Source organism: Gorilla gorilla, chromosome 16, assembly GCF_029281585.2.
Source record: "Gorilla gorilla gorilla isolate KB3781 chromosome 16, NHGRI_mGorGor1-v2.1_pri, whole genome shotgun sequence".
NCBI classification, from domain to species: domain Eukaryota; kingdom Metazoa; phylum Chordata; class Mammalia; order Primates; family Hominidae; genus Gorilla; species Gorilla gorilla.
This window is the reverse complement of record NC_073240.2, coordinates 20,222,089-20,249,406: the sequence shown is the minus strand read 5'-3', so window position 1 is coordinate 20,249,406 and position 27,318 is coordinate 20,222,089. Positions and strand designations below refer to the sequence as shown.

General features: G+C 48.2%; 1 long non-coding RNA gene and 1 pseudogene across 1 annotated transcript; both read right to left on the bottom strand.

Moving 5' to 3' along the window:
• Positions 1-1,146: 1,146 nt before the first annotated feature.
• Positions 1,147-27,007, bottom strand: LOC129527226 (uncharacterized). Its single transcript, XR_010130915.1, has 2 exons — positions 26,569-27,007; positions 1,147-1,354 (listed from the first exon to the last, which is right to left on the bottom strand). It is a non-coding gene; the product is annotated as an uncharacterized lncRNA (long non-coding RNA).
• Positions 8,430-19,371, bottom strand: LOC101149649 (aquaporin-7B-like; annotated as a pseudogene).
• Positions 27,008-27,318: the final 311 nt, after the last annotated feature.

Genomic DNA, 27,318 nt, shown 5'->3' with positions numbered 1-27,318 from the left:
GAATGTAAATTAGTTCAACCATTGTGGAAGACTGTGGCAATTCCTCGAAGTCCTAGAACCAGAAATACCATTTGACCCAGCAATCCCATTACTAGGTATGTACCCAAAGGAATATAAATCATTTTATTATAAAGACACATGCATGTGTATGTTCATTGCAGCACTATTCACAATAGCTAATACATGAAATCAACCCAAATGCCCATCAATGATAGACTGGGTAAATAAAATGTGGTACATATACAACATGGAATACTATGCAGCCATAAAAGGAAATGAGATCAAGTCCTTTGCAGGGACATGGATGGAGCTGAAAGCCATTATCCTCAGCAAACTAATGCAGGAACAGAAAACCTTGAAATATGAGCTATAATGAGGGGCACTAGAGGTACTTGGCTTTAAAAAGACATAGCTGCAGTGACATGATGTTAGTTACATAGCCTTTGAAGCCATGTTGTGTGAAAGAGCAGTTGGATATTGACGTTGGCTACCAAAACCAATGGGTAGGCATTTAGATTTTGGTTCACTAGAAAACCTGAACTATCTATCGATTAAGCTCTCAAAAACTAAGTAGACTGCTGCCTCCTAAATAAAATATGTCTCCCACTGTGGAAATGTCATTGATTTTCAATTTGTATAGCTTTTATTATTATTATTATTGTAAGGCCAGGAGTGACAACTTCTGAGCCCTTCACATGTTGGTGATAAATCCAAAAGTCCTGTAACGTATTTGTTTTCTCATTTTTTAAAACCAAATATTTGAAGCTATTTTATTAAGGGTTTCCTTTTCCTCAAAAAGTAAATGCATTAAGTATAATCTAGATATTCTACACTCATGAGAAAGATATTTCATTGTATATAACCAGAGCTATAGGCCTACAAACATTTGGACTTTATCAGAGGTAAATAATAAGAGATCATACTATTAGTTAAAATTAAAGTATAAATTTAGATCATTATATTTAATTGGTTATTTTTTAAAGCTGACATAACTTTAATTTACAATGTAAACTCAGGAGTGAAAGAGCATTAAGTAACTCATGATCTGTAAAGAAAATTTCAAAATTTAAGGTAAGTAATGAGATTTCCCCATATTTCTGTGTTTAATTCATCAATGTTTTTAAAATACTTAAACCAGCTAAGAAGTGTGTTCAGGTTTCTATTTATTTTAAAAGTGACTTATGTATTTTTCTTACAAGGGAGGATGATTGCAGAGGAGTTTAGAGCCTGCATCGTGGTTCCAAGTTAGCATCACCGTTCCTGGTCCTTCCGTCTTTCTGCTTAGTCATATTTAACTTGTGTTTATTTCGTCATGATCAGAATATGTGTCTTTCTCAACTATCATATGTATGTTCTAGGTAGAAAGGAGAAAAACAAGAGTTTATGTTGTTCTGTCAAATTATAGAAAGCTTATTTGATAATAAATCAACTGTTAAAAAGTACCCCTTAAAAGTATAATAAGTATACAATATTAAAAGAAAGCATGGGACTTTGCACAATTGTGAAATCTATTGAGAATTTTGTAAGTTTTTACATTTTGATCTGTGCTGTCATTTATTAATTCAGTCAAAATTTGCTTCAAAAACACATAGTTGTCAGAATATGTAAGTGCCTTAGAAGAGTGCAATCTATAAGTAAAATAATTCTGAATATTCATCTGAAATAGTTTGAAAAGGTTTTGAAAATCTACTGTCTCTCTTATTTCTTGTAATCAACATATTTCTCAATAGGAAAATTCACCATTTGCCATCAAAATGTATTGTCTGAAACTTCCACTGGAACCTTCATATGGCAAAATATTTAGGCATTCTGAGGAGATGCAAAGTTTGGTAAGCAGAATAAATATGTTTTAATATTTAATCATTATAAATGATATTTGGAAAATTATAAAGATGTTCTTAGTTCAATTAATAGAGTAAGATTTATATATCTATTAAGAGTGCTGGGCCAGACAGGGTGGCTCACACCTGTAACCCCAGCACTTTGGAAGCCCGAGGAGGGAGGATCAACTGAGGTCAGGAGTTCGAGACCAGCCTGGCCAACATGGTGAAACCCCATCTCTACTAAAAATACAAAAATTAGCAGGGCATGGTGGTGCTTGCCTGTAATCCCAGCTACTGAGGAGGCTAAGGCAGGAGAATTGCTTAAATTCGGGACATTTCAATGAGCTGAGATCTAGCCACTGCATTCCCGCCTGGGCAACACAGTGAAACTCCGTCTCAAAACAAAACAAAACAAAAAACAAAAGTGCAGGCAACACATTATAATCAATATTAAAAGTTTTTATGTTGAAAGATGGGTAAGAATTAAAACTTTGATTTTTCAACTGAGATATTTAGTTGAGATATTTGAAATTACTGGAAAGCAAAAGGAAATTTTAATGTACTGTGGAGTAGCCTAGGGTAGTATGTGTATGTATTTCTACTAAATGCAAAAGAAAGTACCAGATAAAAAATGCAATAGGCTTCTACTTCTAGTTCAGGATGGGAAAAGATGGGGAAGACCAAAAAAGATCGGCATAATGCACAAATCCATGTGATTTCTGAAGGGAGTGGACACGATCAGTCTTGATAAACTGATAACCAGTTAGTGGATCTGCAGGTTTCATCTGTGGTATTTTCTTTTAGATGATTTGTGTAGTGACTAAAAAACAGTCAATACATTTAAATAAACTGCATGTTGTGCACATGTACTCTAAAACTTAAAGTATAATAAAAAATAAAATAAATAAATAAACTTTTTTTCTGGTTTAGTAATTGAGGTTGGCCCATGTCTATTATTAATTGTTAACTATTTCCTAATCAATAATCTGTCTTATATTAAACTGTACATACACATTACAAGAAATTTGAGTTACACTCACACATAACTGAATAACATATTTACTGCTTATATAGGCATGCATATAATGTTAAAATCTAGATATAAAAATAAGAAAATGAAACCATAATTTTTAAGTAATGGAACTTCTTCCAAAAAATCAAATATGGTTATGCATTGGTATGACAATTCTGAATCCTGCCCTCAGGCAGCACCTGAACACTGTTTTATTAGCTATCAATAAATTGTCTGCACTGCAGGCCGATGATGGTTTAAGGACAGCAGTGTTAATAATAATGTTCAAAGTGTCAATCTGGAGGGGAGGCAATAATTGACCGTATGAGACTATTAAGCTATAAAAACAATGTTTTATTTTGAGCATCAAAATATGATAGACAGAGCTTCAAATGCTCTTGGTGAAGTCATTATTAACACATACAAAACTGATTTTCATTCAATGTTTACTGTAGAGAAAATTATATTCCATCAGGCTTTAAAATTGAGAAGAAAACAGAAAGAGTAAGTCTTAAATGCCTTTCTTCCTCACCTTCCTCCTTCACCTAGTTTGCCTGTGGACCTACACAGTTACATTCCCACATACCTCCTGGGTGTATCTCTTTGCAGATCATTTACCTTACATTTCTACATTTCCCCTTAATTTTTTCCTCAATAGATGAGAAAAAAATTTGTTAAATCATGGTAGATGAATATGGACCAGATCATCCCATGAACTACGTTCAATCGTTGGTTTTACCTTTCAAAAAAATTCTGAATGAAATATGTAATAATTTAATATTCTAAAACATTATTTTTCCAGGAATATTTACATATATTCACCCTTCCTTCTAAAACAGTGGCCAGAGCAGTTAGAAAACAAAAGCATGAGAAAGAGTAACTCTTACAGTTGTATTATGTCTGTATGCCTCCCCAGTTATGCAAAGATTATGAGGATTTTTTTTAGGTCTGTACATAGTTTTAAGATATCCTGAAACAATCCACATAAATAAACTCATTACCATAATAATCTGCAAGATAGACATTGTCATCCTCAAGTAATATCAAAGAAATCTTTTTTGCCTGCAAGATCTGAATCTGAAAATCCCAAAGCTCAAGTTTACCTGGCTAATAGGTAGTAAGACTGGGGCCTCAATCTGGTTTATCTAATTCTGAAAAGTGTTTTGCTATAAAAGCACTATAGGAAATAAAACATTAGACAAGACTGTATACCTTTAGATAATAAGAATATTTATGTCATTGAACCTGAAAAGATACTGTTTAACTTTCATGTTCTACTTGTCATTTTTCTTTTCTGCTTTTATATGTAATGTAGGTAATAGATACCCAGGAATCAACTTAAATTCCCATCAGTGGTAGACTGGAAAAAGAAAGTACGGTACATATACACCATGAATTACTATGCAGCCATAAAAAAGAATGAGATCTGTCCTTTGCAGCAACATGGATGGAGCTTGGAGGCCATTATCCTTAGCAAAGTAACACAGGATCAGAAAACCCAATACTCCCTATTTTCACTTATCATGGGGAGCTAAATAATGAGAACACACTGACAGAAAGAGCAGCACAATAGACACTGGGGTGTGCTTGAGGGAGGAGGATGAGAGATGGGTGAGGTTCAGGGAAAAAAAATTGTTGGGTACTATGCTTACTACTCAGGTGACAAAATAATCTGTTCATCAAACCCCTGAGTCACGAATTTACCTAAAGAACAAACCTGCACATGTTCCCATGAACCTAAAATAAAAGTTAAAATATTTAAGATAATAGTAATAATTAAAAAGTGTGAAATGTTGTGATAATTACTAAAATGTCAAATAGAGACACCAGGTGAGCACATGTTGTTGGAAAAATAGAATGAATAGACTTGCTTGATGCAAGATTGCCACAAACCTTCAATTTGTGAAAAATGTGTTCTTTGTGAAAAGCTATAAAGTGAAGCACACGCAAAAAAAGTGAGTTTGATTAATGCAATTCATTGTTGCTGAAAGATACCTTGAAATATGAGCTATAATGAGGGGCACTAGAGGTACTTGGCTTTAAGAAGACATAGGTGCAGTGGCATGATGTTAGTTACATAGCCTTTGAAGCCATGTTGTGTGAAAGAGCAGTTGGATATTGACGTTGGCTACCAAAACCAATGGGTAGGCATTTAGATTTTGGTTCACTAGAAAACCTGAACCATCTATCGATTAAGCTCTCAAAAACTAAGTAGACTGCTGCCTCCTAAATAAAATATGTCTCCCACCATGGAAATGTCAAGCTAGGGTTACAATTCAGGTAATGTAAATATGGATCTAATGACTTCCAAGATGCTTTTCCAACTTAAAGTGTTAGACAAGTACCTTTTAAAAGAGTATACCATTTGAATTACCTGTAACCTTTTTAATATTTCTGGGAGGGTTTTTTTTGTGTGTGCTCCCTCTGTCATCACATGGAGAGTTATTTTGCCTTTTAGGGTAAAATATAAAAACAAATGCACGTCACAATATGATGCGGCAAACGTTACCCAGAAGCCTTAGTGATGTTGTTGCGATGGTATTAGCATGCACAGAGTATGCAACTCGCAGCTCTGCTGTGTGTGCTTGTTCTTTTGCTTTCTCTCATGTGTTCTGCTCCACATACTTTAAGAGAGTTTAATGTGGGTGTTCCAATTCAATCCCATTAGAGTACTATGTATATTATTGTTACTAAACCTTGCCTTCATAATCATTCCTATGTATGTGGTCTATTGAAAAGCAATCATTTATATCTTTAGGAGGATGAATGGGAAGTCACAGATCTAGAACAATAATCAACTTGAACTCATGCTGCTAGCACAGGTATGGATTTTTAATATAATCTCAGGCAGGGAAGTGCTTGCAGGCATGTTTTCTCAGTCAGGAGTTGAGAGCATATGCACGATGGCAGACACAAGGTAACTAGCCTTTGGCTGGTTGAAAGATGAAGTCATTATAAAGCTGGATTTTAAACCAAATGTAGTGCTGGCTGCTGTCTGGACTTACCTAAAACGTACACTATATTTTAAAAAGAAAGCTGAGAGTCACAGAAGTAAAACAAATAAATTCCAAAGTTGGCATTTTACATTATCATTTATCTGCAATAAGTGATAATTGATATTCCAAAAATATACTTTGCTTTGAATTCAAATGGTTTATTTTGAACAATTTATGAGTTCATCTCTGCACATGCCTAAAGAAGATAAATCAATAAATAAAAGAATAAAAATTAAAACTCTACATAATAAACACTTGATTTCTTAGTCCTGATTTCTCTTTTATTATGAAGACCAGAAGCAGAATGTTATTCTATTTTACCTAAAAAAATATATATGATCTTTAGAAACTCCTTGTCAACAATCATCTATGTGTGTGTGTGTATATATATCTCATACAAACAATATGTATCACATTTATATGTTATCAAGCACAATCATATAATAAACCCACAAATGTCCAACTCCAAAACTAGAAAATTATTAATAGCTTGTACTACTCCTGTGTTCTTCCCCATCTGCCTGTAGGAATTATTTCTTTTTCTAAAATAGTTTTCTTACATACATATATATAGCAAAGAATGTATTTTTCCTTATTTTTCAGCTACAAGACTGTGTCACACTGTATATAGTCTACTGTATTACTTTTTTTTTTTTTTTGAGATGCAGTCTCACTCTGTCACCCAGGCTGGAGTGCAGTGGCACAATCTCCATTCACTGCAACCTCCGCCTCCCAGGTTCAAGGGATTCTCTCCTGCTTCAGCCTTTTGAGCAGCTGGGATTACAGGTGCCCAACTACACCAGGCTTTTTTTTTTTTTTTTTTTTTTGAGACCGAGTCTTACTCTGTCACCAGGCTGGAACGCAGTGATGCGATCTTGGCTCACTGCAACCTCCGCCTCCCAGGTTCAAGCAGTTTTCCCGCCTCAGCCTCCTGAATAGCTGGGACGACAGGTGTGTGCCATAACACCCAGCTAATTTTTGTATTTTTAGTAGAGACAGGGTTTCACCATGTTGGCCAGGATGGTCTTGATCTCTTGACCTCGTAATCCACCCACCTTGGCCTCCCAAAGTGCTGGGATTACAGGTGTGAACCACCACGCCCAGCTAATGTATTACTTTTTATGCCTCCAGAATTTTTCTGTGTTGTTGCAGGTGTCTGCTGTGCCTTAATTTTTGCTATTGTAGAGGATTCTATTATGTGCAATTGCACAGCAGTGTATGTATCTGTTCCCCTGTGGATGGACATTTGGGTTGTGTCCAGTGTCTCCTGACCACCTACCTTGTGCCATGCCCCCGACCCTCCTGTCATTACTCCACACTCTAGCTACATCCACAAAGCCATGACTTCACAAAACCCTGTCTTCCACTTCTGAGCTCCAGACCATATAAAAGGCATAACTGTGTTTATTGAGCACTTACTCTGAGCTAGAAACGGTTCTCAACATTTTACATGTGGTAGCACATTTAATATTCACAGCAACACAAACGGGAAGTAATATTCTTATCGCCATTTTACAAATGAGAGGACCAAGGCCCAGAAGAGTTGAATATCTTGCTCAAGATCACACACCTTTTGCCACCCCCCATTCCAAGTCCCATAGGCAACTCAGACTCAGCACATCCATGATGTAACTTATCATCCTCCTCTCCAAACCATTTCCTCACTTGTGCCCTACTCTCAGTGGGGACATCTCCAATCCCCAGGCCCAAGCTGGAAACCGGAAGCCATTTCTGACTCCTCCCTCTCCCTCACCCACTCCATCCAAATGGAGCCCAAGTCCTGTACATTGTACTTCTCGGGTATTGATCAATCCTGGCCCTCGTCTCCACGCTCACGGTGCTGACCCATTGTTAGGTGCCCGGCTGCTGCTCCTGGGTCATCACTTCCCAGCACTCTCTTTGCAGGCCCATCTCCACCATTTCCAGCATCCTACACACTGCGGCTCAGGTGTGCTTTCTTTCTTTTTTTTTTTTTTTTTGAGACGGAGTCTCGCTCTCTCGCCCAGGCTGGAGTGCAGTGGCACTATCTTGGCTCACTGCAAGCTCCGCCTCCCGGGTTCACGCCATTCTCCTGCCTCAACCTCCCGAGTAGCTGGGACTACAGGCGCCCGCTACCACTCCCGGCTAATTTTTTTTGTATTTTTAGTAGAGACGGGGTTTCACCGTATTAGCCAGGATGGTCTCGACCTCCTGACCTCGTGATCCACCCACCTCGGCCTCCCAAAGTGCTGGGATTACAGGCGTGAGCCACCGCGCCCGGCTCAGGTGTGCTTTCTAAACCTCACCTTACTGTGTCTCCACCTCCAGAACGAAGCCCAGCCTCCTCTGCCCATCCCCTCAAACTGTAAAGTGCAGCTCCCAGCCCCAAAAAGGACACCCCCCACCACAATACCCTGTTCTGTCTCCTCCTCTGGGAAGCCTCCTGGCCTTGGCCCAGAGGCTGGATGTGAGCTCTCCCACCCCAAGCCCCACTGCCTCCAAGCCTCCCACTCTGCACTCACCTTCTTCCTTATAATTACCTGTCGCCCATTAAACTGCAACCCTCAAAGGCAGAGCCCAGTGCATCCACTGCGCATCCCCAGTGTCCAGGCAGGGCCTGCACACAGTAGGTGCACAATAATTGTTGAAAGGCAAAATGCATGAGCAATGACAGGAACCACGGGTGATGCTGCCTTCCGAGCCCCAGACAACAGAGTGATTCCTGCCTGGCCCCAGGGTCAGTGGATCCTGGCCCCCCACCCCACCCAACCTCTGCAGCTGCTTCCCTGGAGCCCTTGGAGTCCTATGAGGCCTCTTCCTGTGTCTTCATGTGTTCGAAGGATTTCCCTCTTTGCATCTTCCTTTCCTATTCCTTCATGTGGGAGCACTCTGGCACCAGGAAGAAGAAAGAGGAGCCCAACCCCTTACCAGCCTTCAATCTATAACAAGCATTCTCAACGGAATTAAAACTGATTCTTAAAAGGGGAGGTGAAAAAAAAATCTTACTCTTTTTTACGTATAAAGCACAGAACGTATACAGAACATAAACAGATATATAGTATATCTGTGGTATTAAAATTTCATGTGATTAAGAAAAAAAGTCTAGAAGAATACTAGGGAAGGCACTAATGAAAAAAAGGCTAAAAAATTCTGATCTACCTTCTTGGGCCTTGCCTTGTCTGGTCCAAGAACCGGCCAGAACTCGGGGAAGGGAAGAACCAGGGGAGAGTGTAGAGTTCAATCTCAGGATCCCCTCAAAGTATTTCCAAAGCCAGCCCCCCACCAGTCAGCTACGGTCCTTTCACCAAAACCGCCCTTCCTTCCCCCTTGCCTGAAAATCCTTCATTCTGTTTCTGTCATTCTTTCATCTCACCTTGTTCCTACTGAGGGTGCAGGTCAGCTCTTCCCCATTCTCCCCCTGGGGCACCCCAGTTCCCAGGGCATGAAAGACTTGAGGCGCCTCACCTCTACACCTTGGGCTAAGACATAGCCCTAGAGCTCCTGGAAGAACCCAGGAGGGAAGCCCAACCACAGGAGGCCCCCAGGAAGTGGGGGTACTGCTGAGGGACAAGCTTTGCTTTATTGGGGAAGGGATGGGATCACAAATAATCTCTGCTTGGAAGTGCTCTAGGGCCATGGATTCATGTAAGGGTGGGGCAGAGTGGACTGAAGATCTGTTGGCAAGGCTCACGGAGATGAGGGTGAGGGGAGAGATCATGGGTTCATGAGATCCCATCTTGGGCAATACGGTTATCCCGTGGTCTTCTTACACCACAGAGTCCTCCAATTTCAGGGGCTCCCGTGGGATGGTGGAGCCAATGAAGACCAGGTAGATGATGCCACCTAGAGAGGCACCCAGAAGTGGTGCCACCACTGGCACCCACCACCAGTTCTCCGCATCGCTGCAGGCAAGAGGCAGAGGCCTGCTGAGGGGGCTGATGCCCAGGACAGCACCCTCATCCACCTTGGGCCAAGACTGGTTGAGCAGAGGAGTCATCCCCAGGCTACCCCAGGAAACACCCCCAACCCAGGGCCCTGGTCAGCCTCAGCCCGATTCAGGGACAGGGTTGACACTCAGTGCAGGTGCAGGATCTGTATCTGTACTGGCCTGGGGAAATGTTGGGACTCACTCCTGCTCCCCAGGCCACCTGGGGGCTCTGCAGGACCCTCCTGTGCTGCCCCTCACATCTCCCCCTACCCCTCAACACACAGGAGCCCCACAGAAAAACTCAAAGGAATGGGCCTGGGCAGGGGCAGTACCTGAAGACCTGTTTGCCCCAACCAGCAATGAAGGTGAAGGTGCTGGGGGGCAGGTCCCAGGACGGATTGATGGCATATCCTGTGTTTATGCCATGGGACACCCCGATGATGACCACGAGGATGCCTATCACCAGTGCTTGTGTTCCTGGCAGTGCTGCATTGTTCTCCTGGTCCGTGATGGCGAAGAGACACAGCTGGAGCATCCCGGTCAGCCACTCCTGAGGAGCAGATGCTATGGCAGCTCACCTGGGCCCCTCCCCAACCAACAGGACGTCGGCAGTGCCCCAGACCCAAGCCCACCAGCAGAGACACGTCTTAGTACAGTCTCCATCCAGAGTTCTTGTCCTGTCTATCCGGAGGGACTCCCTGCTGGCTCCGTCCTGAGGGGTGGAGGGCAGGGGGAGGGGTACTCATCCTGGACCACTGACCTCATTCAGGAAGCCCCGCCACAATGTCATGTGATCAGGAAGGTAGGTGGCGAAAATGCCAGCTGTAGCAACGGGACCGGTCACCATCAGCTCTCCACCCGAAAAGTGGAGAATGGCCTCTGTGGAGACACAGACTATCATGCGAACCTGCCCCCAACTAAGCCCCACCGGGGTCCCAGAAATGAGGTTATACGTTAGAGGGTGGGGGAGCTCCAAGGCTCTTTTCTCCCAGCTATTTTTTACAAATCAGGACACTGAGGTCCAATCTGCCCATATTTCATAGGAGGCTGCTGAGGCCAGAGGCGGACACCCGGGCAGGACACTTGCTGTAGAAGAGACTGTAGATGGTGGCAGCTGCCAGGAAGGAGCCCAGGAACTGCCCCAGCACATAGACTGGAAACTTCCTCCAGGGCACGTGGCCCAGTGCACAGTTAGCGAAGCTCACAGCTGTGTTCATGTGGGCTCCTGCGGGCAGCAGGCAAGTGTGTCAGGGAGTGAGAGCAGAACAAACAACAGTGACAAACAGTATGAGAACAACGATGGCTAGTGTGTATGACAGCATGCTCCATGACAGAGTTCTCTCCTTGAGCCCTCACAACCACCCCGTGAGGCAGGGGCCACCATCTTCGTTTCACTCTTAAGGAAACTGAGGAACACAGAGGCGATGGCTTGCCTAACATGACCCAGCCAGTGGAAATGGTAGGTCAGGGGGACCCAGGAAGAATCTGGGGCAGACACGTCATAGGCACGGGGTTCAGAGGAGACTTCCTCCTGCCTGGTGGCCAGGCTGAGGCACTGGCTGTGCTGGCAAAGTTGCTGGCTGAGGTGGGCAGGAAAGAGCCTGTTGGGGACACCTGGTCTTGCCCGGTCCGGCAGGGCCTGGGCTCACTCACCAGAGATGCGGCCTGCCATGTGCAATCCCATGGTGACTCCAAAGCCAAAACCCAAGTTGACACCAAGGTAGCTCCCATATTTTTTATTTAGAACCATATGGGCCACGGAACCAAGGCCGAATACCTACAAGGGAGCGCCTCTAAGGGGGCTGCCTGCCCAGAAGCCCCAACCTCAGAGGAGGGCTCAGAGCTCAGTTCTAGCTCCTCAGCCCCATGCCCTGGGCCTCCCTGGCATTGCCTCGAAGACCCTCTGCCATGCCCTCTTCCTCCAGAGCCTTCCCTCCTCACTGCCTCCTCTCCTTGCTCCTGCTGAGGCCTCTCAGACCTGAGCCACTGAGAGCTGGGTGGAGCAGCAGAGTTAAAAGCTCTTACGACAAACATCCAAGCACCTCAGCCCCAGGCCCACCTGAAGTTTTGGGGTGAGGCAGGGCTGCGAGGAGGGGATGGCTGGCATGCATTGCACCCCCTCAGAGTCCCTCACACTTCAGGCTGACCTGAAGGAAGTTTCTTCAAGGGACCTCCAAATCCATCCACGCCTGACTCTGCCAGGAGCCCCTCCCTGCACACACACACACACACGTACACACACTCCGCCGCAATTCCCACAATGCTGGAACAGTGGGGCCCTAACTGTCTTGCCCTCAGCTTCATTTCCACTGACCTCAGGCGGCATTCCCAAGCTGCTGCTTCTTGCCCATCCCTCACGGCTCCTCAGATAATGCCGCCTTCACAGGGGAAGGGGCCTACCTTCAGGCCCATTACCCTCAGTCTAGAGCCACTGTTCCCTTCAGCCCTGGCTCCTGTGCTATCCTCTCCCTCTGCAGAGGCCTCCGTCTCCCCCATACCTTCCATCCTCCCATTGATCGGCTCCCACACACTGGAGTCTCATCCTTCCCAGCAAACTGTCCCACCCCTGCCCAGCGTCCTTCTCCAGCTGTGGGTTCCTGGTTGCCCCCTCCCTGTTTCAGTCAGGCTGCAGGAGAGAACACACTGGCCAGCTGCTTCACCCCTTCCCTCGCACCCCCTCCTCAATCTGGCTTCCACTTCCACATGTCACAGACACCACAGCTCTCTCCAAGGGCTCCAGCAACTCCTGATTTTCCAAAGGTCTTTTCAGGCATGGTTTTACCAGGTAGACAGTTTCAGCTATGCCTGATGCGCTAAAATTCCCATCATCTCCGTGGGGGAGCCACATGCCTATTTGCAAATCCCCACTGGAACTCTCCTGGTGTTCCGCGGGCGTCTCAGGCTCTGTTGAAGGTTCGCCATCTCACAGCACACCTGCTCCTCACTCTATGTTCCCCATCCCCGTTGGCCGAGCCAGAAACTCAGATGTTGCAAATGATAGTTAAGCGCTATTATTCTCCCCCACTTGACAGATGGGTAATCTGAAGCTTAGAGAACTTGAATGGCTTGTCCAAGGTCACACAGCCTGTACATGGTGAGCCAGGATTAAATCCAGGCAGTTACCTGTGCCAGATGGCCTCAAACCAAACAACTGTGCTGCTCCATGCATGCCTTGCTTTCTTGTGCCTCTGTTTTATTTGTTTGTTTGTTTGATGCTTGAGATAGGGTTTTGCTCTATCACCCAGGCTGGAGTGCAGTGCCATGATCAGGGCTCATTGCAGCCTCCATCTCCTGGGCTCAAGTGATCCTCCCACCTCAGCCTCTCAAGTAGTTGGGAGTATGGGCATGTGCCTCGGCACGCAGCCAATTTTTTTTTTTTTTTTTTTTTTTTGAGATAGTCTTGCTCTGTCGCCCAAGCCGGAGTGCAATGGTGCAATCTCGGCTCACTGCAACCTCCAAATCCCGGGTTCAAGTGATTCTCCTGCCTTAGCCTCCCGAGTAGTTGAGATTATAGGTGCACGCCACCATGCCCAACTATTTTTTTGTATTTTTAGTAGAGACAGGGTTTCACGATGTTGGCCAGACTGGTCTCAAACACCTGACCTCAGATGATCAGCCTGCCTTGGCCTCCCAAAGTGCTGGGATTACAGGCATGAGCCATTGAGCCCTATCCCAGCTAAGTTTTTCAATTTATTTTGTGTAGAGATGAGGTTTCACTATGTTGCCCGGGCTGGTCTCGAGCTCCTGGCCTTAAGCAATCCTCTCACCTCAGCCTCCCAGAGTGCTGGGATTACAGGTGTGAGCCACCATGCCTGGCCAGAATATCCTAATAATTTTACATTGATTGCATCCTGAAATAGGATTTTGGCTATATGGGTTAATTATTAAAATTAATTTCACCTGTTGCTTTTTACCTTTTTAATGTGGATACTAGAAAAATTTAAATTATACAGATGGCTTGTATTGTATTTCCCCTGGAGAACTCTGTTCTAGAGTTGATAAAGGAGAAAACCTGAAGAATTATAGACATAAGGTCTGAAGTCAAAGCCGACAGAGGAGAAGGCCCCAGGAGAGGGTACAGGGTAAGAAGGCAGACCAGGCCGGGTGCGGCGGCTCATGCCTGTAATCCCAGCACTTTGGGAGGCCGAGGTGGATGGATCACTTTAGGTCAGGAGTTCAAGACCAGCATGACAAAACCCCGTCTCTACTAATAATACAAAAATTAGCCAGGCGTGGTGGTGCTTGCCTGTAATCCCAGCTACTCAGGAGGCTGAGACAGGAGAATTGCTTGAACCCAGGAGGTGGAGCTTGCAGTGATCCGAGATCACGCCACTGCACTCCAGCCTGGGCGACAGAGCAAGACTCCATCTCAAAAAAAGAAAAAAAAAAGAAAAAAAAAGAGTTGAAAGGCACCAGTGTAGACTCCTCTTCGAGAACTTGCCTGAGGAGCGGGGAAGAGAGAACATGATCCCGTGCAGGGGCTGACAGGGTGAAGGGAGGGATGTTTCATTTTGTGTTGTTTTCAGTGGAGAAACTTCAGTATGTTTATAGGCTGAGAGAGGGATGGGCTGAAGATAAAGGACAGAGAAAAAGGACAGAGTAAAGTACCTGAATAGGCTGGACAGCTGGATTGGTGCAGAAGTGGAGGGGTCCTCCAGGAAGGAGAGGACCCCGCCCCAGCCAAGGGGTGATATGTGGATACACAGGTGGTTAATGGGTCTGGTGGTAAGAGGGACAAGAGGGTGAACTGAACATAGGAAGTGTTGATTATTTTACCTATCAAGCAGCAGATCAAGCCATTTGCTGATTTTTTTAAAAAAAAGTCAGAGTACAGAGCAGCTTTGGGGAAGTCTGAGAAAATGTGAAATAGCCCAGATATGGTGGGGGAGAGGCAGCTGAGCAGGGCCCACTGGGTCCCTCAGAAGCCCCAGGACAGAAGCAGGGGAGCCCAGAGCTGGGCTGGCTTCGGATCCAGGATAAGATACAGCAGGAGAGGACAGGAACAGTTGGGGGTGCAGGGGAGAGTGAGGTCAGGACAGGTTGACAGGCTGGCAGGGTCAAGAGGTAGAGGGACTGGAGGAGGCATGGAGGGTCTGAAAACAGAGGGGCCCCCATGGCCTTTCCCCCATTCCAATACCATGTGCTAAAAATACTGGATGAGCATAGGCCAGGCGTGGTGGCTCACGCCTGTAATCCCAGCACTTTGGGAGACCGAGGCAGGCCAATCATGAGGTCAGGAGTTCGAGACCTGCCTAGCCAACATGGTGAAACCCCGTCTCTACTAAAGATACAAAAAATTAGCCAGGTGTGGTGGCACATGCCTGAAATCCCAGCTACTCGGGAGGCTGAGGCAGGAGAATCACTTGAACCTGGGAGGCAGAGCAGTGAGCTGAGATCACACCACTGCACTCCAGCCTGGGCAACAGGGTGAGACTCTGTCTCAAAAAAATAAAATAAATAAAATAAAATACTGGGTGAGTGAATGAACCCCACATGATTCCCTGTGTCAGGGTTGCCAACTGGCAACTCACCCACGTAATTTATCCAGCGCACAGGTTTTGTTTAGATAACTTGGTTTTGAAGAACAGAAGTTTCCGTCTCTCTTGAAAAATGAGCAGCTCAGGCAACACTGGCCTGCATTTCATCCTCCATGGCAACAGTCAGCTGGAGTGGCGGCAGCTATACAGCCTTGCACAGATTGGCACTCTGCAGCCAGCCAAAGTCCCCACCGCCCTGAGTTGCCGCTCTCTTGGCCCCTGTAGCATGTGATCTACAACCCTTGCCCCATGTCTCACGTGTATGGCTGGTTTTCCAGGGCCCGGATGGCTCCAGCCCCTCCTCTCCCTGATCAGTGAATGTGGCCCAGCCCACCCAACTCTCCCTCACAGCCAGGAGGCCAGCTCCAAGGCCAACACCGCTGGAAGCTGCAACACGGATCAGTCCACTTCCCTCGTCCTGGCTGCAATAAATGGGGCCAAGGTCACACTAGCTTTTTTGGCAAAACCTTCACCCTGGTGACTCACTGAGATTCCTATATATATATATTAAAAAAAAAAAAAAGCCCTCACTTCTTGGCACAGCCTGGCAACTAAAAATAACAACAACACAATATCTGATATAGGCTTACACCTCACAAAGTTCTTTTACAAGTGCTACTGTCTTCAATCCTCACTACAAATCTGCACAGCAAGAATTTTTCTCCCACTCTATAAATGGGGAAACTGAGGCTGAGAGAGGCATCTTGAACTACCTGAAAGTGAGGACCTTACCCTGGCTGGGGGAGCATTAACAAGCCAGTCTTTAAAAGCTGGCAATATTTAAGCTAAGGTACAGAGCATAGAGGTTAAGGGTCAAGACTGTGATATTGGGCTGGGCACGGTGACTCATGCCTGTAATCCCAGCACTTTGGGAGGCCGAGGTGGGAGGATCACTTAAAGTCAGGAGTTCAAGACCAGCCTTGACAACATGGTGAAACCTTGTCTTTCCTAAAAATACAAAAATTGGCTGGGCATGGTGGCATGCACCTGTAATTCCAGCTACTCCAGAGGCTAAGACGCAAGAATTGTTTGAACCCGGGAGGTGGAGGTTGCAGTGAGACGAGATCACACCACTGCGACAAAGCAAGACTGTATCTCAAAAAAAAACAAAAAAGACTGTGACATTAGACTGCACTGGATTTAATCTTGACTTAAAGTGTGGCCTTGGGCAAAAGGCTTAGTCTCAAGGAGCCTCAGTTTTCCCATCTGTGAAACTGGGATAATAATAGTACCTACTTCACAGGGCTATTGCGAGGATTTGGGAAGATGCTGCACGTAAGGGGCTTAGCATCACAGAGCCCAGGATGCATTAGGTGCTCAATGAAAATCTCAACAAAAGGAAGAGAAACACAGATGTGGGCAGGTATCAAGCATGTGGGCAGTGCCTATTTCCCTAACAGCTCTCAGAGGATGCACCCTCCTGCCTCCGAGGTTCCAAGGGTTAACAGCCCTCATGGGGCTGGAATGTCTTGTGATAAGTGAATTACTTTGCCCTGGATTAAGGAGGGACAGGATCCAACTGCTGTCATCCCAGCTCAGGAGCCAAAGCAGGTGGGGAGGTAAGAGAGGAGTAGGGGGGAGGGCCAGAGACAGAGAGGAGAGAGGAGCTAGAGCACCCGTCCTAATAACAAGGGACCAATACATGGGTACCACACTGGGTGCTGAGACTTGGCCTTCTTCACACAAGTCCTCCTGTTAACCAATAAGGAAGCCAAAGTTGTGGGCTGGGCGAGGTGACTCATGCCAGCAATCCCAGCACTTTGGGAGGCTGAGGCAGGAAGGTCACCTGAATTCGGGAGTTCAAGACCAGTCTGGCCAACATGGTGAAACCCCATCTCTACTAAAAATAGAAAAATTAGCTGAGCACAGTGGCACGTGCCTGTAGTCCCAGCTACTCAAGAGGCTGAGGCAAGAGAGTCACTTGAGTATGGGAGGTGGGGGCTGCAGTGAGTTGAGATCATACCACTGCACTCCATCCTAGGAGACAGAGTGAGACCCTGTCTCAAAAACAAGAAAGCTAAATTTGTGAACAGTTAAGATACTTGTGGATAGTCGCACAGCTAGAAGATAACAGAGCTAGGATTCAAACACAGCTCCAAAGCCCACGAAGGCCTAATTCTACATGATATAAGTGAGAAGTCAGGCTTTAAGCCAGGGAGAGACCTGCCCAAGGCCAACTGGTCACTCAGTGGCAGGGTCAGGCTAAGAACCCTGGTGTTCCGATTTCCTCTCTCCCTTGAGCTCCATGGGCCCCACCACACACACAAACAGCCTCTCTCACCCCACCTTCCTCTAGCATGCACCTGGCTGCCTTTGCCTCCCTTCCCAGAGGCTGCCCCTTCTTTTTCTAGACTCTGGACCCTGAATAAGATGCAATAAACATGGCTACAGTCATGTTAAGGGCAGAGGCTCACTGGGGTAAGTGGCAGGGCTGAAGCAGGTGGAGAGGGAGCAACCTCACATCCCGCCTGCAGTCTGGATTCTGTCCCAATCACACACTAAAGAAGAGCCCTTGTCAAGGTTACCAGCAACCTCCAGGTTGGCAAACCCTAAGGCCCCTTGCCAGTGCTCACCTCGCGTGGCCCATCTGCTGCTGCCCATGCCACTGACGGCTTCTTCCTGGTGGAACCACTGCCCCCCTCTGTCACGCAGTCGGCTCTGGTTCTCCTCCCACCTCTCTGACCATTCCTTCTCAGGCTCCTTTGCGTGCCCCTCTTCATTCCTCAGGGATCTGTCCTCAAACCATCCTTTTCTCTTTCTGTACACTCCTTCTAGACAGTGTTGACAACCACCACCTGTGTTGTGATGAACTTCAACTTTTTCCTTCCAGACCAAGCCTCTCCTGAGCTCCAGCCCCTTGCCTGTGTTTAACTATCTCCTGGATTTCCCACAGGCATCTTGCCTCTCACCCTGTGCTGGGTCCCGTGCTCCAGAACAGCTCATCGGCTCTTTGCCCACATCTTCTGCTGGCAGAGTCTCCCCGATTCCATCTTCCACAGCCCTCTCAAACATGTGCTTTCTTCTCCAACCCCAGATCAGTCATCACCCTCTCTCTGCCCTAGATCAAAAATAGCCTCTTAACTGGTTCCTTCTTGCCAGCCTTGCCTGTCCTGCTTATGCTCCACACTGCACCCAAAATTACCTTTAAAATCCAAATCTGATCATGTCACTCCCCTGCTTGCCAGCCTTCAACATCGCCCATTGCCCTCTGGATTCATTATCAGAGCCTGATCATCAAGTTTCTCTTCAATCTCTCTCTCTTTTTTTTTCCTTCTTTTTTTTTTTTTTTTTTTTTGAGACAGAGTTTTGCTCCTGTCACCCAGGCTGGAGTGCAATGGTGTGATCTCAGCTCACTGCAACCTCCACCTCCTGGGCTCCAGTGATTCTCCTGCCTCAGCCTCCTGAATAACAGATTACAGGTGTCCGCCACCATGCCCAGCTAATTTTTGTATTTTTAGTAGAGACGGGGTTTCACCATGTTGGTCAGGCTGGTTTCGAACTCCTGACCTCAGGTGATCCACCTGCCTAAGCCTCCCAAAGTGCTGGAATTACAGGCATGAGCCACTGCACCTGGGCCTCTTCAATCTCTTTACTCTGGGTTTCCCTTCTCCCCATTTCCAGCCGTGCCCCGGATACCCCAGTGCATGGTTTCATTTGACCCCCACATATTATGAGCCCTTTCTGTCCAAAAAGGCTTGATGAGAAAGCCCCCCCTCCTTACTTTCCTCGCTGCTTCCCCAGGCTCCCAGCTCAGAGGCAAGGAATGGACAATGTGACCCATGGGGTCAGCATGGGGAGGGGGTCATGGAAGGCCCTGGCAGAGCCCCACCCACTTCGTGCTGCCCACCCACTCACCATCATGACATATGTGCTCATGAACTCAGCCAGGAACTCTCGCACCATCTTCCTCTCATCTTCCTCGCACCATATTTCCTGGATCTTTGCTATCACGGACCAGGAGACCATTTTGGAGCCACGGGTGGACCTGATACAGTGGCCCGAGCCCATGGACAGAAAGGAGACTCAAGTCTGCCTGCTGCCCATCGGCTCTTCAACTCACAGCTGAGTTAATAGGTAACCCAGCAGACTTGCCACACACACCTCCTCTTGCCCGGGGCAGCTGGGACAGCTGGAACTGGAGACACTTGAGAGCCATGGGGACATGGAGAAGAACTAGGGTAGATGGCCAAGCCATGCCTCTTGTAGTTGGGACTGGACCAGTAAAAATGGCACACCAATGAGGCCACTTTGCAGACGGGCAGGTGGGGAGCTGAAAGTGCAATCCACGGTGCCAACAAGCCTCTGGGAAAAAGCAGGGTGGGAGAGAGCAGGCTGGAAAGTAGAGCTCAGTAGTCTATGTCTGTCCATCTGTCTGTCTGCCTATCTGCTAGAGCCAGAACTTTGGGGTCACAGGACAGGGCCTGGCAACAGTGAGGCACTCTACAAACAGCATGAGGTGTGACAAAGTGTGCTGCCGAGCTCTGTAAACAGCACTGAGTGCTGAAACATGCGCCAGGTTCTGTCAAAAATGAAGGGGTCAGCAAAATGCACCAGGCTGTGCAACCAGGTCAGTGCAAACAGAGGTTTGTGAGACAGTGAGTGAATGAATGAATGAGCAAGAGAGAGGGAGGGAGAAAAGGAAGGACTGGATCTACTTCCTGGTGTATCTTCAGTGCCCAGCACCATGCCAGGCACATAGTAGATGTGCAATAAATATTTGTTGAATGAGTGAAAACTGGGGAATCTGTCTTACTCTCAACTAGATCCTCAGAGCTTCCCAAAGGGCCTGGCACTTGATTTATATTTAGTTAAGTGCACGGTTAGATGGAAAGGTAGATGAAACAGGTGAGTAACAGGTCCCAAATCTGCGTATAGGGAAAGGTATAGGACTGGAGTTTGGGGAAGGTGGCGGGGTGGGCCTGGAGGATAAAGAGGAAGAAGAGGGGCTGGGCCCGGTAGCTCACGCCTATAATCCCAGCACTTTGGGAGGCCAAGGTGGGCAGATCACCTGAGGTCGGGAGTTCGAGACCAGCCTGACCAACATAGAGAAACCCCATCTCTACTAAAAAATACAAAATTAGCCAGGCGTGGTGGCGCATGCCTGTAATCCTAGCTACTTCGGAGGCTGAGGCAGGAGAATCACTTGAACATGGGAGATGGAGGTTGTGGTGAGCCGAGATCTTGCCACTGCACTCCAGCCTGGGCAACAAGAGCGAGACTCCATCTCAAAAAAAAAAAAAAAAAAAAAAAGAGGAAGAAGAGGGATACAGATACCTCTAAGTGTGGCCTTAGTCACTCTGCTATCTCACTGTCTGCATGCCCGGAAGCTGACACCAGCCCCTCAACTCCTCTGGCCAGCCCATCCTTGCACATCACGTACTGCCTTAGCTGCAGGCCTTTGCACATGCCAGTCCTACACCAAGAATGGTCCCCTGCCTCCCCAGAGGCTCCTTTACCCGCCAGCCTTCTTTTCTTGACCTAAATTTCCCTTTCTCTGGGAGAGCCTCCTACCCTCTTCTCTAGGCCATTCACTTCTTCCACATGCCCCACGGTGCCCACTCTTTCAGCTGGGGCAATGCTCATCACACTGCATAGTAATTGCTCAGTTAGGCCAGGCACAGTGGCTCATGCCTGTAATCCCAGCACTTGCCGAGGTGAGCTGATCGCTTGAGCCCAGGAGTTCAAGACCAGCCTGGGCAGTACGACAAAACCTCATCTCTACAAAAAAAAAAATACAAAAATTAGTCAGGTGTTGTGGTGTATGCCTGTGGTCCCAGCTAATGGGGAGGCTGATGTGAGAGGATTGCCTGAGCCCAGAAGGCAGAGGTTGCAGTGAGCTGAGATCACACCACTGCACTCCAGCGTGGGTGACAGAGCGACACCCTGTCTCAAAAAAAAAAAAAAAAAAAGCTTAATTAATTAACGGTTTTTCTTCCTAAGGGCTGGGATCATACCAGTTTGCTTCACTGCAGTGCCTGAACATAGTAGGCATAGTAGATTCAATAAATCTTTGGTTCCTTGGCTGGTTGTTGCCTGCTCTGTGCTGATGAGAAAGGAGCCAGGCTTCCAGGATTCCCTTGGTGTTCTTGGCTCCCTGCTCTGTCTACCTCTCCCCTGCCTCTATGATACCTTCCCAGGACTGTCTTTGGGCTGCTGCTTGCATTGGTAGGGTCTCTTCTTCAGGGCTGAGGAGGCTCATCATGGGATAATGAGACCCCTATACGATGCTGCATGGGAGCTGGAGTTGGATGGGGGTCAGTGGATTATCCGCGCAACTCTGCATCCCTCTCCATCTACTCATCCCTGGTTTTGTTTCTCTGGGGTAAGGAATAGAGCAAGGACTGGGATGGGTGAGCTATGAACAGAGGGTCTCAGCTGAAAAGTGGAAGATGTTTTATTCCATGCCTGGACATCTCTCATTCCCTCTGCTTACTTTTTGCTGCTGTGAGGTCAGGGGAATTTAGGAGCCCTGAGGAATGCTGCTGCTCTCCCTAGCAGGGTGAGGTGACCCTCCACTGGCTCCCATCCAACCCCACCTCCCATGCTGGAGGTAACCACAGAAGAGGAGAGAGAAGTGGACAGAGCAGAAAGCCAAGAACACCAAGAGAATCCTGGAAGCCTGGCTCCTTCCTCATCACAACACAGCAGGCAAGACACAGTAAGCAACAGATAACCACCAACCAGCCAATGAACTCAAGATTTCTTGAATCTACTATGCCTAGAATGTTCAGTCACTGCAGTAAAGGACACTGGTACAATCCAGCCCGTGGGAAGAAAAGCAATCAATTGAGCAATTACTATGCAGTGTGATGAGCATTGCCCCAGCTGAAAGAGTGGGCACTGTGGGGCATGTGGAGGAAGTGAATGGCCTAGAGGAGGGGGTAGGAGGCTCCCAGAGAAAGGGAAATTTAGGTCAAGAAAAGAAGGCTGGAGGGCAAAGGAGCCTCCAGGGAGGCAGGGATCACTCTGGGCGTAGGACTGGCATGTGCAAAGGCCTGCAACTAAGGCAGTATCCAACGTGCAGGAATGGATTGGCCACGGAAGAGTGGAGGTGGCATGAGATGGGCAGAGAGGAGCCAGGGCCAGGTGGCAGAAGGCCTCATGGCCCACATTAGGGAGTCTGAACTCTACCAGAGGGCCATGGGCCAAGTGGAGGATTTCAGCAGGAGAGCTGCCTCCCCTGTGGAGGCCAGGATGGAGGAAGTGGAGTGGAGGCAGGGTGAGCATCAGCTTCTCCACAGATGGGTGGAGAAGTGGTGGCAGCCTGAGCCACAGAGATGGCAGTGCCAATGGCCACAAGAACACAGTCAAGCTGACAGGCTTGGTGTTCGGTTAGAGAGGGAAGGGAGCGGGGAAGCTCAGCGATGCCCTCAGGTCCTGGCTAGGGCAGCGGAATGACTAGCATGGGGCACAGCAGAGAAGCTGCGGGAGAATGGACAAGGAGGACCTTTCTGGACATGTTGAGTGTGAGGAGCCCGCTAGACACTTGGGTGGGATGGCCAGTGAGGAGGCAGCTGGTCATGTGGTCTCACTTACAGACACATTTGGAGGACAGCAAATCACAGATGGTCATCTGAGCCATGGGCATAGATGAGAGAGCTCAAGGAGAGGGTACAGACTAAGAAGAGGGGCCCAAGAAAGCCAGCCTACAAAGCAAGAAACTGACAGCCAACCAGATCCCCTAAGTAATCTGCTAACCAAGGAACTAAATAGCTAACAACTCACTAACGCCTGTTTCTTTTCTTTTTCTTTCTTTTTTTTTTTTTTGAGACAGGGTCTCACTCTGTTGCCCAGGCTGAAGTGCAGTGGCACAGTCACAGCTCACTGAAGCCTAGACTTCCCAGGGTTCAACTGATCCTCCCACCTCAGCCTCCCAAGTAGTTGGGATACAGGAGCATGCCACCATGACCGGCTGTTTTTTCCTATTTTTTGTAGAGATGGGGTTTTGCCATGTTACCCAAGCTGGTCCCAAACTCCTGGACTCAAGAAATCCTCCAGCCTCAGCCTCCCAAGGTGCAGGGATTTCAGGCATGAGCCACCATGCCCGGTGGCTTACTAACCCTTTGACTAACCTATCAAAAACCAACTAACTGATTCTCCTGTTAACCAGCTATTAACTCATTGAATTATCTAATCAACCAGTCAACCATAAACTATCCAACAAACCATGAGCCAACAATTCAACCTGCTAACCAACATTTCTTCATTCAACAAACATTTGTTGGCCAGGCATGGTGACTCATGCCTGTAATCCCAACACTTTAGGAGGCCGAGGCAGGTGGATCACTTGAGGTCAGGAGTTCAATACCAGCCGGGCCAACATGGCAGAACCCCATTTCCACTAAAAATAAAAAAAAAATTAGCTGGGCGTGGTGGCAGGCGCCTCTAATCCCAGCAGGGGTGGGGGCTGAGACATGAGAATCGCTTGAGCCCAAGAAGCAGAAGTTGCAGTGAGCCGAGATCATGCCACTGCACTCCAGCGTGGGCAACAGAACAAGACTCCATCTCAAAAAAAGAAAAAATTTTTGTTGAGCACCTACTTATGAGTCAAGCACCAGGGATACAAAGTCAAAACCCACTCTCCACTCTTGGGTCACTCTGTTTAATAGAAGAGATGGGTAATGGCAACACCACCAGAGAGAAGCAGCCTGGGACTGGGGGAGCTCAGGGGAGGCATGGGAGGTGAGGCCTGAAGGGGTTTTGAAGAATGGGCGGGTGATGGCCTGACATGGCCATGGGGGAGTAGGGTGGTGGTAGAAAGAATGGTGGAAGCTGTGCACATTCTAGATATTTTAGGAGATTGGCGACTGGATGTGAGGCATGGGGGAGAGGGAAGTATCAAGGACATGACCTTGACTTCTGGCTTCAGCAACTGAAGAGAAGGGAACCCCTGACTGAGCCAAGAGCACAGGAGGAGTGGACTTGTGGGGGGCGGAGGAGGCTGTTTCCGTCTAGGAGCTGAGTTGCCTGTGAGACACCAGTGGGTCTCTAGAAACAGGATCTAAAGCCCTGGAAAGAGACGTAGGCTAGAGGCAATGATGTCAACAGAGGGGCACTGTTCATTCTCTCCGTCCAAGTGTACAACAGGCCAATATCCCTGCTTGTGTGGAGCTGACAGCAATGAAATGTAATAAGTAAGTACATTTGTATAAGCGAAGGTACCAGCTCCTATGGAAAAAAACAGAGCAAGGAGAGGGGAATTGCGAGTACAGGGGCTGGAGATGGGGTGTGATTTCAAATAGGGCAGTCAGAGTAATCCTTGTTGAGAAGGTGGCCTTGGAGCAAAGCCATGAAGGAGATGAGAGTGGGCTGTATGTTAACTGCAGAAAGCCTCTCAGATGGAGGGAATAGTCACCAGAGGACTCTCAGCATATTTGAAGAAAGCAAAGAAAGTCAGTGTGAGGCCAGGTGCAGTGGCTCACACCTGTAATCCCAACCTTTTGGGAGGCCGAGGCGGGTGGATCACCTGAGGTCAGGAGTTCAAGAACAGCCTGGCGAACATGGCGAAACCCCATTTCTACTAAAAATACAAAAAAAAAAAAACAACTAATTAGCTGGGCATGGTAGTGTGTGCCTGTAATCCTGTAATCCCAGCTACTCCGGAGGCTGAGGCAAGAGAATCGCTTGAACCCGGGAGAAGGAGGTTGCAGTGACCCAAGATCGTGCCATTGCACTCTAGCCTGGGTGATAGAACTGGATTCCATCTCAAAAAAAAAAAAAAACAAACAAAAAAACAGAAAAGAAACTCAGTGTGGCTGGAGGAGGGAGAGCAGGGGGCTGGAGTGGAGAGGTCAGAAAGCTAACAAGGACTACACAGGCAGGGCCTTGGCCATTGCGAGGACTGGCTCTTTTTCACCCCAAAGACAGCTGAGCCTGAGAGGGTGAGAGGTGCTGAGTGCAGTTGAGTTGAAGGCCACCTGCATGCCTTGACCCTCATCCAAGTATTTCTGAGCCTCCCCTCACCCCAGGACCCAGCCCAGGCAACAGGTGGAAGATGCTTTTCTTCTGGGACCTCAGAGGCGAGTGGGTGGGTGGGGAGGAGGAGGTCGAGGGGGGCAGCTGCCCCAACGGAGAGGCTGAGGATGGAGCAGGGAGGGCACTGAAGTGGGCTGGGTGGAGGACAGGGGGCTGGAGGGTGAGAAGAGGGTGGGGTACTTACTGCCTGTGCCCAGATGCTTGAACCATGTTTTGTCCTTCAGATTTGTAGATGCTGAGGAGCCAAAGAGAGGTCACTAGGTCTGGAGGACACAGAACTTGGCCCCACACTTCCATCAGACCTTGGTCCCCAGGGGAGAAGCCCTGGGGCAGCTCCTGCTAGTGCCACTCCCTTAACCCAGCCAAGCAACAGGGAGGGAGGAGCGGTGCTCAGCCAATGAGGCGACGCCCTGGAGCCCCACCCCACCCATGCTGGCCCCAGGACCCCAACGCCAGGCCAGACCCTCCAGTGCTCCTCCTGACCTTCCCTGTCTGCAGCCCAGCTTTGGACTGTGGAGATGCCCTCAGCCTCTACTCAGTGGCTCCAGCCTCATGTTTGCGTGCTATACCTTTAACCTCAAGCCCTCTTGCTGCTAACTTAAGCTGTGACTGTCCAGGACCTGCACACACACATATATGCACACATGCACACACACACACAGAAGGTGAACACACAGGATGAGGCCCTGAAAACTCATTTCACCCGTGTACCTCACCCAAAAATTCCCCTTTGTGCTCCTATCTTTATCTCTAACTGACAGCATGAAGGTAGCCCGAAGTCCCCTCACCCTGTCTGTCCTCCTGATTCTCTAGCCCAGTTCCCTCTAGCTCCAGCACAGACTCTTATCTCCAGCCCTGACTGCTGAAACCCTCCAGCCCCAGCTCCAGCCCCTCAGGAGGGGACTGCGTGGGAGGAATGACTCCAGCAAGCTGGCAGCTGACCCGTCTCCTGCCTGCACACCTCCCCCTGTGGTCCACTGCTGGTGGTCTTCAGCTCTCTCCTCGTCCCACCCTCATGGTCTGCTGATGGCCCAGCCCAGTGCATCCCTGCCATCTCTGCTCTACCGCTGGTCCTCCCAACAACCAACTTACAGGTAAGGAAACTGAGGCCCAGAGAGAAGGTGTATGTGCCTGTGTCACACAGCAACACAGGACTGCACCATAACAAGAAAGCCGGGACTTCCACTCCCAGCCAGGGCTCCTTCCCCAAACAATCCCTCAGTCACCTCCTCGCTGTATGGTACCCAGGGAATGGCCCTTCCAGATCTGGGCACTGAGGAGGCTGCCCCATCCCCACCCTGCCTGGAGCCCCACTCACTCTGCTGAAATGTCTTCTGATTCTCAGCCTCTGCCTTGGGGGCTTCTCAGTTAAAGCGCATCTTGATCTTGTTCCTCCGTGACTGTCCCTGGCTCAGCTTCCACCCCCAGCTGGGGCTCAGCTATCCCTGTGTCCCCAGTCCAGAGCCTGCCTCTCAGCCCTCCCAGGGCGGCCTCGAGCGCTGCTCCTGCTCCTCCAGGGGAGAGGTCAGTAAGGCAGGGGTTTGGCTGGTGCCACTTGAACCAAGTCCAGATGCACTGCCCAAAATAACATCCCTCATCCGGCCAGCAGTGCCGTGGAGACCGAGTTCTGAAGCAGGCCTTTGTGAGGTCAGAGGTGGAGTTCTGGGTGGGCACTCTGGGCCTCACAGTCCCAGAGGAAAGGCCTGTCCTCCAAGCCAATGTGCAGCCTGACTCTGGGGCCAGCGCCTGAGGAAGCCCTCCCTGAGCACCAGCCCTGGGGAAGGCTGAAGAGGCCTCTGAGCCCCCAGCGCTGGGGAGAGCTGTGCAGAATAGGACTGGAGGTGGAAGTGTTGGAGATTAACAGCCAGATGGAGGGGACGGGGGGAGGCCCTGGGTCAGTCCTCAGGGAACCCCCATTCTGAAGGGGGAGAGGGAAACTCAGGCCCAGTCCCCAGGGGCCCCCAGTCTGAGAGGAAAGAGGACACACGAGCCATATTTGCAGAGAAACACCAGCCTGTGAGAGGAGGTAGAAGCCCAGGCCTGGCCCTCCGAGGGCCCCTAGTCTGAG